Source organism: Lissotriton helveticus, chromosome 1_1 (genome assembly GCF_964261635.1).
Source record: "Lissotriton helveticus chromosome 1_1, aLisHel1.1, whole genome shotgun sequence".
Lineage (NCBI taxonomy): Eukaryota > Metazoa > Chordata > Amphibia > Caudata > Salamandridae > Lissotriton > Lissotriton helveticus.
Window position 1 is genome coordinate 1,985,045,771 of NC_136057.1, and position 11,631 is coordinate 1,985,057,401.

Here is an 11,631-nt window from a genome sequence, read left to right on the forward strand (position 1 = left end):
ACTGGTTCACCTTGTTGGCCCCTGTAACAGTGTACCCTAGGTACCAAGGGCATAGGTGTTTCCAAAGCCTACCAGGGGCTGCAGAATGTATTATGCCACCCCTGGCCTGGCCTCCATATTTGACACAACTGGCTGATCACTCAGCTGGGGTAAGTTGGTGTAATCACCTCTTACTTAGGTATAGTATGTCTATATCTAACTTAAATGGACACATATGTTCCTATCAGTCACTCCTATGGTAGGCCTCATCAATCCTGGAGGCAGAGTGCTTGGAAATATGTGAGATGGTGCTCTAGCATGAGCTGAGCCTGTCTGCAGCTTTCGGAACAACGTCCTTTAGCTGTTTCATGATATTGCCATACCATATATGGCCCACTTGTGGGACACCCCCGCGCCGCACGGCCACCAGCTGCTGCGTGTGCCCCTTGCATCCCTGTGCCTCGCTGCTGCCTCGTTCCTGATTGCCGCCGCTGCGGTTGTTTTGCCCTTTGTTTTCACGTGAATTTGTGCCTGCTTGTCTTAAACCCGATTTTTCCCTTGTTTTGACGAATCTTTGTGCCTGTTTTGTCTGAATTTCGTTTTCCCCGTGTTTTGCCTTCCTTCCTTGTTGCCCGCCGCCCTCCGCCCTCCCTTCCCGCCAACGCCGCTTTTCCCCGCCCTTTTTTGTATTCTGTACCCTCCCCGCTCCCGCCTCCCAGCTGCTCCGCCCACCCGCGCACTTCGCCTTAAATGGCAACCGTGCGAACGCGCAGCGTTGACGCGCAGCGGGCGCGCCGATTGTGCGCCGAAGGCGCGCCAAAGGTAAGCCCGTCTGCGCCCGTCCGCGCCTGGACCGCGCCCAGGGCCAGGACCCCTGGCCCACGAAGATCCCGACCGACCCGCCTGACGTACGCCGCCGCCACCCTCACCGCTCTCAACACCGGCCGACTTCCAGACTGCCACCAAGCCACTCCACGACGTACCCACGGACCTTTTAGCTGCCACGCCTCCAAGTTCACCTGCTCCCGGACCTGCCTCGCACCAGCACCCACCAAGTCGAACGCCAGCAGCACCCACCTCAAGTGCATCCTGCTCAACACCCGCTCCGTCCACAGACACGCCATCGAACTCTGGAACCTCCTAGACGCCACAGCCCCTGACGTTGCCTTCCTCACGGAGACCTGGATGAACGCATCCTCAGCTCCCGACATCGCCATCGCCATCCCAGAGGGCTACAAGATCGTCCAGAGGGACCGAAACGCCAACCAGATGGGAGGAGGCATCGCCATCATCCACAGGAACACCATCCGTCTCACGACCAGCACCGACAACACCCTGACCAGCGCCGAACACCTGCATTTCCAGATCCACACCAACCCGACCACCACCCTCAGAGGCACCCTGATCTACCGACCCCCGGGACCACGCACACAATTCAGCGAGGACATCGCCGACTTCGTCAGCCCGCATGCCCTCCCCTCCGCTGACTACATCCTCCTGGGAGACCTCAACTTCCATCTGGAAAACAACAACGACCGCAACACCACCACCCTGCTCGACAACCTCGCCAACCTTGGACTCAAGCAACTGGTGTCCACCCCCACCCACCTCGCCGGACACACACTCGACGCAGTCTTCTCTTCCAGCACAGACATCGAGTTCAGCCACGCCACAGAGCTTCAATGGACGGACCACAGCTGCGTCCACTTCACTTTCAAGAGAACGACGACCCACCAACACCAGCAACAGGCCGCCCGCAGAAGCTGGAACAAGATCACAGCAGACCAGCTCGCCACCTCCCTGAGCCAGCACCCCCCTGCCAGCTCAGCGAACCCCAGCCAGGCCGCCGACAACCTCACGAAGTGGATCAGCAACTGCGCGGACGAACTCGCCCCCCTGAGGACCCCGCCTAGCAGACCCGGCAGCAAGAAGGCCCCATGGTTCACCGACGAACTCAAGAGCTCCAAGAAGAACTGCCGAGCCCTCGAGAAAGTCTGGAATAGGGAACCGACACCGGACAACAGGACCTCCTACAAACTGGCCACCCGGAAACACCACCAGCTGATCCGCGCCGCCAAGAAAACAGCATTTAAGGACCGGTTGGACAACAACGCACACAACTGCAAGGAACTCTTTAACATCGTGAAAGAGCTTTCCAACCCCAGCGCAGGAAACAACGACGTCACCCCATCGCAAGACCTCTGCAACTCCCTCGCTTCATACTTCCACAACAAGATCACGGACATACACAGCAGCTTCAACAACCAACCAACGCACACCGTGACCGAACAACCACCCCCCACCACCATCCTTCACGCCTGGACCCCGATCAGCACCGAAGACACCATCCGCACAATAAACTCCATCCACTCCGGATCACCGACCGACCCCTGCCCTCACCACGTCTTCAACAAGGCCGACGCTGTCATCGCACCCCACCTGCGAGACATCATCAACACATCCTTCGACACCACCATCTTCCCGGAGAGCTGGAAGCACGCCGAACTCAGCGCTCTACTCAAGAAACCAACAGCGGACCCCACCGACCTCAAGAACTACCGCCCCATCTCGCTCCTCCCGTTTCCAGCCAAAGTCATCGAGAAGACCGTCAACAAGCAGATGGCCGCCTTCCTCGAGACGAACGGATCCCTCGACCCCTCACAGTCCGGCTTCCGAGCCAACCACAGCACCGAGACCGCCCTCATCGCCGCCACCGATGACATCCGAGCCCTGATGGACAATGGAGAAACAGCGGCCCTCATCCTCCTGGACCTCTCCGCGGCATTCGACACTGTCTGCCACCGCACCCTAGTACAGCGCCTCAGCAACGTCGGAATCCAGGACAAGGCGCTGGAATGGATCATCTCCTTCCTCGACGGAAGAACACAGAGAGTCCGCCTACCACCGTACAAGTCAGAGGCCTCCGAAGTCATCTGCGGCGTCCCCCAAGGATCATCTCTGAGTCCCACCCTCTTCAACGTCTACATGAGCCCCCTCGCGGCCATCGTACGCAAACACAACCTCAGCATAATCTCCTACGCCGACGACACCCAGCTGATCCTCTCCCTGACCAACGACCCCGCCGCCGCCAGAGCCAACCTGCACGACGGGATGAAAGAGGTAGCCGAGTGGATGACGATCAGCCGCCTGAAACTGAACTCGGACAAGACGGAGATCCTCATCCTGGGCTCCTCACCCTCCGCCTGGGACGACTCCTGGTGGCCTCCCGCCCTGGGCACCGCACCCAAACCGACAGACCACGCACGCAACCTGGGCTTCATCCTGGACTCCTCCCTCTCCATGACCAGGCAAGTTAACAAAGTCTCCTCGACGTGCTTCAACATCCTACGCATGCTACGGAAGATCTTCTGGTGGATCCCCACCGAGACCAGGAAGACCGTCACCCAGGCCCTCGTCACCAGCCGTCTGGACTACGGCAACGCCCTCTACGCCGGTACCACCGCCAAGCTCCAGAAGAGACTCCAGCGGATCCAGAACGCCTCAGCCAGACTCATCCTCGACATCCCACGAACCAGCCACATCTCCGGACCTCTGAGAGACCTTCACTGGCTCCCCGTCAACAAAAGAATCACCTTCCGCCTCCTCACCCACGCACACAAAGCTCTACACGACCGAGGCCCGAGTTACCTCAACAGCCGAGTCAACTTCTACGCTCCCAAACGCCACCTCCGCTCAGCCAACCACGCCCTCGCCGCCGTCCCCCGCATCCGAAGAGCGACTACAGGAGGAAGGTCCTTCTCCTACCTGGCCGCCAAGACCTGGAACTCCCTCCCCCCCGACCTGCGCCTGACCCAAGACCACCTCTCCTTCAGGAAGAAGCTGAAGACCTGGCTGTTCGAGCAGTAGCGGCACCCCCCCCCCCCCAGCGCCTTGAGACCCTACGGGTATGTAGCGCGCTCTACAAGTGTCATTGATTGATTGATTGATATACTCTTAAGTGCATTATGAACCTCGCGGTTAAATGCTATCTTTGGTTTGGCTTTATCAAAACATGTCGAGTAAGGTGTCATACGAATTGGAATACTACCCCCTCACCAATTCTGGCAACGGGGGTAGCATTCCACCCTTCTAGAGGGACATGACATGTACCTAACCTGAAACCCGGGTAAAGTTAAACACGAGCCACAGCATCACAAAATGGATGCTGCCACCACAGACACAAGTCTGACCTCCTGCTGCTGGAAATCCTTCCAGCTTGGAAGGCTTGGACAAAGGGTTTCCTGTCAGGGGAGGTGCTTGCACCACTCCAGACAGGATTTTGTGTAGTGGGTTATGGAGGGCTGAATAGAATGAGACATGCCTGGGGCACACAAGGTGTCACTGTGCATATGCCAGTTCAAACCGGTCCTAGGGCTCTCCAGCCCCAGTCCTGGTGTGAAACTGGACAAAGGAAAGGGGGTGTAACTAGCCCCCTTCCTGGTCCCACCCAGAGGAGGGACCTAGCAGGTAATCCGGCCCCTAGATTTGGTTTAAGAGTAGGAGCTGTGTCCTAAGACTTCAGATCATCCTGAACTCGACTTGCAACTAAGAAGAAAACTTGACTTCGACATTCTGCTGCACAGAAGACCTAAGAGCATCTCCCTTGTGGCCAAGGAGTGACCACTCTGTGAATACAGGCACCACCTAGCAACTCGACGTCTGTTTTGCCACCGTCTCCCGCCAGAGCCCGAGCCCAGAGCCTGACAAGACCTGGATTCCCAGACATCTCACAGCCCGATCCACAGTCCCTGAAAAGAATAGACCCGTGGAGGCATCGAGAGACGTGAGACCAGCCATCTTGAAAGACCCCCGAGAAGCTGACTGCGCAGCACTCGAGGCATCCTCAATGCTCTGCTTTGAGGTTTCAGAAGCCCACCATCGAGCAGCATCTGCACTGAAGATCAGCCCCCCAGCATGTCCACGATCTGTGTGGGGCCCTTTTGCATTTTGCCACTCGATGCGTCATCCCGGTTACTGGCTCGTTGGCTAGTGGCCATCTTGGTGATGAAATTGACAATCAACACCACTGGTCTGGTTGCTCCAGACTGGCCCTCGCTCCTGTAAAAAGGAGCAGCCCCTCTGACCTTGCTGGTCAGAGTAACAAGCTTTCTTCACTTCCTGTGTGACTTGCTTTTGCCAAGGCCTGTTTGCTTCAATCAAGTTGCCAACACCGCCATCAGCGAGAGCCTGTGTGGGACAGTTCGTGATTGACTCCTGGACGTTGCTGACCTCTTCGTGTCCACGTGGATGCAGCGACAAGCTTCTCTTCTTCACCTGTTGGCACCCAACATCGCCTGGTTCCCTCCTGGTTCCACGGTAGTCACTGGCTAGTGACTTTGAACATTGTCCCCTCTGCTTTCAGGTCTTCACATCTTCAGATCCATCCTTGGATCCACCGGAAATCTTCTCGACTGGCCGCCTGCAGCATCTTCATCTTCAGGCTCCATTGAACCCCACGACGAAACCCGACGCACTTTGAACCCTATGCACCCGCTTCCTGTGGGTGAGGTAACGCTGGCACTCCGGTGCTCCTGTTGAGAGAAACCTCTCTAGTGTCTAGGTTTTAAGTTGTTAGGTTCTGGTCCATCTGGAAGGTTCCCTTTGCAGTAACTTTGCACTTTTTACGCACCCATTGTAAGTCCATGGGCGCCCGTGTGTAACTTCAAGCACTGCACACGCATCCCGTGGACCTCCTGGTCACTAACAATTGTTAGCTCCTCGTAGTCCCAGCGATTCCCAAGGCCCTAGGCCTTCTCCCTTTTAGATACGTGGTTCTTATACCACTATTTTAGTATATGGTTTTAGGGGCCACCAGGGCCTATCCATATTGTGCAACTTTTGTGTATTTAAACCCTGTTTTGTTTTAACGCAATTGCTTCTGTGCTCATAAAGAGTATAGGGGATACTTGAGGTAAATAAATATATATATATTTTCAATATATATCTGTGTGGTGTCCTTTTATTTGGTATTCAAGGAGAGTGTATATGGTAAAACAGCTTGCTTCACATGCCTTTACAGAGTTTAGCCTAAGACTGCTTTGTCCACGCTACCACTAGGATAGCTGGTCTATAAGGTTGACTACAACCAATCATCATAAGGGTTGCTTGGCATGGTACAAGGTGATCACTAGAACTAGTGAGCATCATATACCAGGCCAACTTCTCACACTCACCCTCGGCATGTTTACAGTTCCAGCAAAATGCGTCAGAGCTTATGTTGTGAGCGAAGAGACACGCCGGTGTCCAAAAAGCTTTATGAAGGATCCAAAATTTGGTCTGGGATAAAGTAGGGCTGACTGTGTGATGCATGCAAGATTCCCAGGTTTTGGCCCATTCAACATCTGAGATAGGTAAGGAGAAATGTGAGGACCAGAACTGCATGAGGGGTTTAGTGAGGTTGGAGTGTTGAGGGTGTAAGAGTTTGTATATCACAGACACTTGATGGCCTTATTTGTTTATTCTGGAGAGATACAATGGGAGAGATGGGGGGTTTAACAAGAGTTTTGCTCTGGTGACTGCCACCTTGATGTTTAGAAAATTATAGAATTCTATTGGTTTGAGATTATACTTGGCCTGTAGGTCCATAAACGGGATGGAGTATGATGATCCTGTGAAAAGTTGGTGTGGAAAGAAGATACCTTTTTTATCCAGTGTAGATTATATAGTGGTTTACCGTTGTGAAATACTGAATGATTATGCCACAGTGACTCCCATCCCGAGCGGCAAATGGTATTCTCGAGTAATTTGTCAACCTTAAGGAGGGCAGCTCTAGTATTCCGAAAGATTGGTTTTGAGCAGGTTAGAGTGCTCATATTGACGGAAAGGGCAGCTGCAGGGGCGATGTCTCCCAGGAGAGCCTTTTCAACCTCTAACCAGACAGGGGTGTAATCGGTAGGGGGAGATAGCCAGTAGGAGCCCTGTTTGGCGTGAAATGCAGTTTCATATCGTCTAAAGTCAGGCAGATTGACCCCCCCTTGTGATTTGTCTAGTCGCAGCTTCTTTATGCTGATCCGAGCTCTCTTCCCCTTCCACAAGAAAGTAGAGAGTGTGGCGTCTAGTTTGTGATGAAAATCTTGGGATAAAGTTAAGGGTAGCATAGTAATGAGGTAGTTCACTAGTGGGGAGATCATCATTTTGATGGTCTCGACTCTTCCCCACCAAGTGATGAAGCGAGGGGACCATCCTTCTACCGGTGTTTTAATTTTGCTCAAGGTACTTTTCTCATTCCGTTGGAGAGTTTCAAGTAGGGTGCCTCCAAATTCAATTCCATAATATTTAATGAAGTATGGCTGCCAGCAAAGACCGGAGTAACTCAACATGTCTTTGGTAGCGAATATATTTAGGGGTTTGACCTCCGACTTATCTCGGTTAACCCTGGGCGGGCAACTTCGCTACGCCCAAGTGGGCGTAGTGTTGCCTACTTCGCCCTTTGCGAAGTAGGCGAAGCAGGCAACACTACGCCCACTTCGTGGGCGTAGCAAAGTTGCCCGCCACCCGCCTCCCTCCCGCCCTCCCTAAATGCTTACATTAATATATAAAAGAATTATAAAACCACTTACCTTGTTCTGCCGCGTCCCCGGGGCTCCCGCTCGTCATTGCGCCGCCGGCGCACGCGTCTTGGATGCTAATGCGCATGCGCGGCCGCCCGCGCATGCGCATTTCTCACGAGAAAATGCGCATGTGCGGGCGGCCGCGCATGCGCATTAGCATCCAAGACGTGCGCGCCGGCGGCGTAATGACGAGCAGGAGCCCCGGGGACACGGCAGGACAAGGTAAGTGGTTTTATAATTCTTTTATATATTAATGTAAGCATTTAGCGAGTGCGGGAGGGAGGCGGGTGGCGCGTAGTGGGGCTCACGAGAAAATGCGCATGCGCGGGTGGCCGCGCATGCGCATTAGTATCCAAGACGTGCGCGCCGGCGGCGTAATGACGAGCGGGAGCCCCGGGGACGCGGCAGGACAAGGTAAGTGGTTTTATAATTCTTTTATATATTAATGTAAGCATTTAGCGAGTGCGGTAGGGAGGCGGGTGGCGCGTAGTGGGGCTACGCGAAGTGCGCGGGTGGGCGTAGTTTTTTGCCCACTTCGCGTAGCTTCGCGAAGCCCCACTACGCCCACTACGCCCAGGGTTAATCTCGGTTCAGTTTGTAGCCTGAGTGGATTGAATAATTTTCTATGGAGGACATTAAGGCCTCGATGGAGGAATCAGGGTGTTCAGTGACTACTAGGATGTAATCCGCATAGGCGGCTAGTTTTACACAGGTGTCTCCAAATTCCACTCCTTTCATTTTTAGTTTCTTTTTATATTGGCGACGAGAGGCTCCATCGCCAGAAGGAAAAGAGCTGGAGAAAGGGGGCAGCTCTGTCTGGTCCCTTGCTCTAGTTTAAAGGGTTCTTAAAGGGAGCCGTTTTGGCAATGCGGGCGGACGGGGAGAGGTAGAGGGCCATTACTATGTCAATGAAGGTGTTCCCTAAGTTGAAGGTATGCATACATTGTTTTAGGAAGAGCCATGACACCCTGTCAAACGCTTTTTCCGCGTCCAGGGTGATGGCAACGGAGGGAGGGGCTGTTACCTTGGCTTTTTCTAAAACATGACAAAGCAGTCTCGTATTATCATTGGACATGCGATATTTTAAAAAGCCTACTTGTGAGCTGCTAATCCGCTTGGGGAGAATTGCATTTAGTCTGTTCGCAAGCGTTTTAGCGTAAATCTTGCAGTCCAAATTTATGAGCGAGATTGGACGGTAGTTTTTCGTTAGGAGGGGTTCTTCCCCTCTTTCAGAATGACGATAATGGTGGCCTCACTTATTGAGTTCGTGACACCTTTCTTTAAAGCGAAGGACTGAAAAAAGGTTTAACAATACCGGACTGATAGGACACTCAAATTCTTTATAGAAGCTGGCTGAGAAGCCGTCAGGGCCTGAAGCTTTATTGCTTTTGAGGGTCTTGATGGAGGTAGATAATTCCTGTATTGTGAAGGGGGAATTTAGCTTGGAGTTGTCCTCTTCAGAGAGCTTCGGGAGATCTAATGAGTTCAGGTATTTAGTGCACATCTGAGAATCGAAATCTACTTTGTTACTTTGTTCTTGTAAAGGTCTTCATAGAATGATTGGAAGGTTTGTAGGATTTTGTGTTGTTTGGTATGGATAGTGTTGGTCGGATCTTTAATTGAGGTTATATTGAATTGTTTTTTCTTATGCTTGAGGTAGATTGCAAGAAGCTTCCCAGCCGTATTACCCTCACATAATCTCATTGCTTTAAATTTATTTATCCAAACCCCAGCTCTTCTGCTAATTACTGCGTTATAATCATATTTCTTTTTAGTGGGATTATTCAGAATGGACTTGTTTTGTAAATCGGCTGCATGCAAGATTTCCAACGCTTTGATGTCTCTCTCAAGGGTTTCAAGCTAGAGGTTCAGTTTCTTATTCGTTTGCGCACAGATGTCAATAATAACCCCTCTAATAGTGGTTTTAAGTGCATCCCAGACAATTGATATGTCCGAGCCTGGAGTGTCATTTAATGCAAGGTATTCACGGATGGCGGACTCAATCTTTTTTTTGTTATCAGGTTCGGAGAGGATGTCCTCATTGAAACATAAGCGTTTCGGGGGGAGAATGGAGCGTGAGCCGGCTAATTTGGTGTCTATACTGGAGTGATCAGAGAACAGTTTAGGAGCTATGCCAGTCTCCTCTATGAGGTGCGTAAAGGGGCTGGAGATTAGGATGTAGTCAATTCTCGAGTAAGAGTTTTGAGGGGCCGAGTAAAATGTATAGTCTCTCCCGTCTGGGTGCTGTAAGCGCCAGGAGTCACGAAGGTCATGTTTGTAGCAGAGATGCTTTAAAATATCATGGGAGCGTGTAGGGTGATAAGAGCAGTTGGATTGGCGATCTAGGAGTGGATCTAAGGGGAGGTTAAAATCCCTGCCCACGGTCAACAGTTCATCTTGTGGTATGTTTTCTAGTGCAGATGAGACTGATTCCCAAAACTCAGGGTCATCCACATTTGGTCCGTAATTGTTCAGAACATGAATGGGGTCATCATCCCTCATTAGGTGTGCACTGATCAGTCTACCGTCATTGTCCTGTGTATGTGAGATCAGGGAGATGTTGGATTTTTTTGAGATTAGGGTGATCACCCCCGTTTTCTTGTGTATTGCTGGGGAACACATGGTGTGCGAGATCCAATGTTGTTTAATGAAGTCAGTGTCCTCTTTTGACAGTTTGGTCTCCTGTAGTAGGATAATATCTCCCTTAGATTTTGCTAAATAGTCCAGGATTTTCCTACGTTTAACTGGGTGGTTTAGGCCCTTGACGTTTAGGGACACTATGTTAAGGCCTTCTGACAGGGTTTTTGTCTTGGCTCATCAGGCTGCTGAATGTCGCTTCTGAGGTGGCCAGTACACTGTGTGTGTTTTTGTGCAGTCTGTGAGCTCAGGATACAGCGTAACAGGGAAGTGAACCTCGTACTTGTGAATCAATAACTGTGGAGACCTCCATTTGTAAGTTAACCTGTGATAGTCGGCATCAAAGAAACATGCAGGTCCTGGTACAAATGATACTACTATTGAAAGCAGAGCGACAAATAAAAGAAGAGAAAACAAAAACCATACTGAAACGACCAGAAGAAAACTTTCCCCCCATCTTCCCCACCCTCCCACCTCCCTCCTCCCAAGAACCCTGACCCTACCATCTCCCCCCTCCCTCTCCTCCCTCCCCATCCCCCACCCCACAAATTTCAAACTTAGGAGCAGCGACGGCAGTACCGTCCTAGTTCAACGTAGGAGTGTATGATAAGGCGTTAATACAACAGGAGAAACAAGCATTTCATGCAAATTCGGCATAACTGTGCATCCATAAGTGAGCACGGCATGTAGGACGAACTTTCCATCTAACAAGTAAGGTTGCAGCAGAATAACTTGCACTTATTCAAGATTATAAGAACCACTTGTGTCTAGCAAGATAATAACCAGCCTACTAAATAGCATGCATCTAAGCAGCATGCTGACCCTATATACATGCATGTTAACTGAGTTACTCAGCATGCTGGTAGGGATCAAGAACGACCAGTCACAACACCTGCAACGGCCCTGAGGAGTGACAAACATTTCGGAGTGAAACAATTTGTGAACGAAGTAAAAAACTTTTCATACCTGGGTCTGTAATATTACTCAGACTGTGTCGTGAGGATTATTTTTAACAGAACTAATGCGTGATAAGTAGATGACTATTCTCTAAACAAAGGCAATTGAGATAGAAATAATGTTGTCAAGGCACCATGGTACAGTTCTAGTAAGATTGGATAAGTGCATAGATAGTGCCTAGTTGATTCTCAAATATAGGTAGTACCAGCATGCTTCCCTGAGTATGCAGGTACTACATAGTTCTACATACTGCATAGGTATTGCCTCTGAATATGCTTGACTATATTGCTACTATCTGGGTGATTAGATGAATGCATTGGGTGTTACCTGCGTTGTTCAATGACCGCATAATTAGTTACTCCGGAATTGGAAGAGTGCGTGTGTAGTAACTGTGAAGGAATAGGTGCGTATATATTATGTGAGTGATTCAATAACAGCCTGAGCAGTGGCTGAGTGATTGGATGAGTGCCTGAGTAATGCTTGGGTGACTGTAAAGTATCTCCATTGC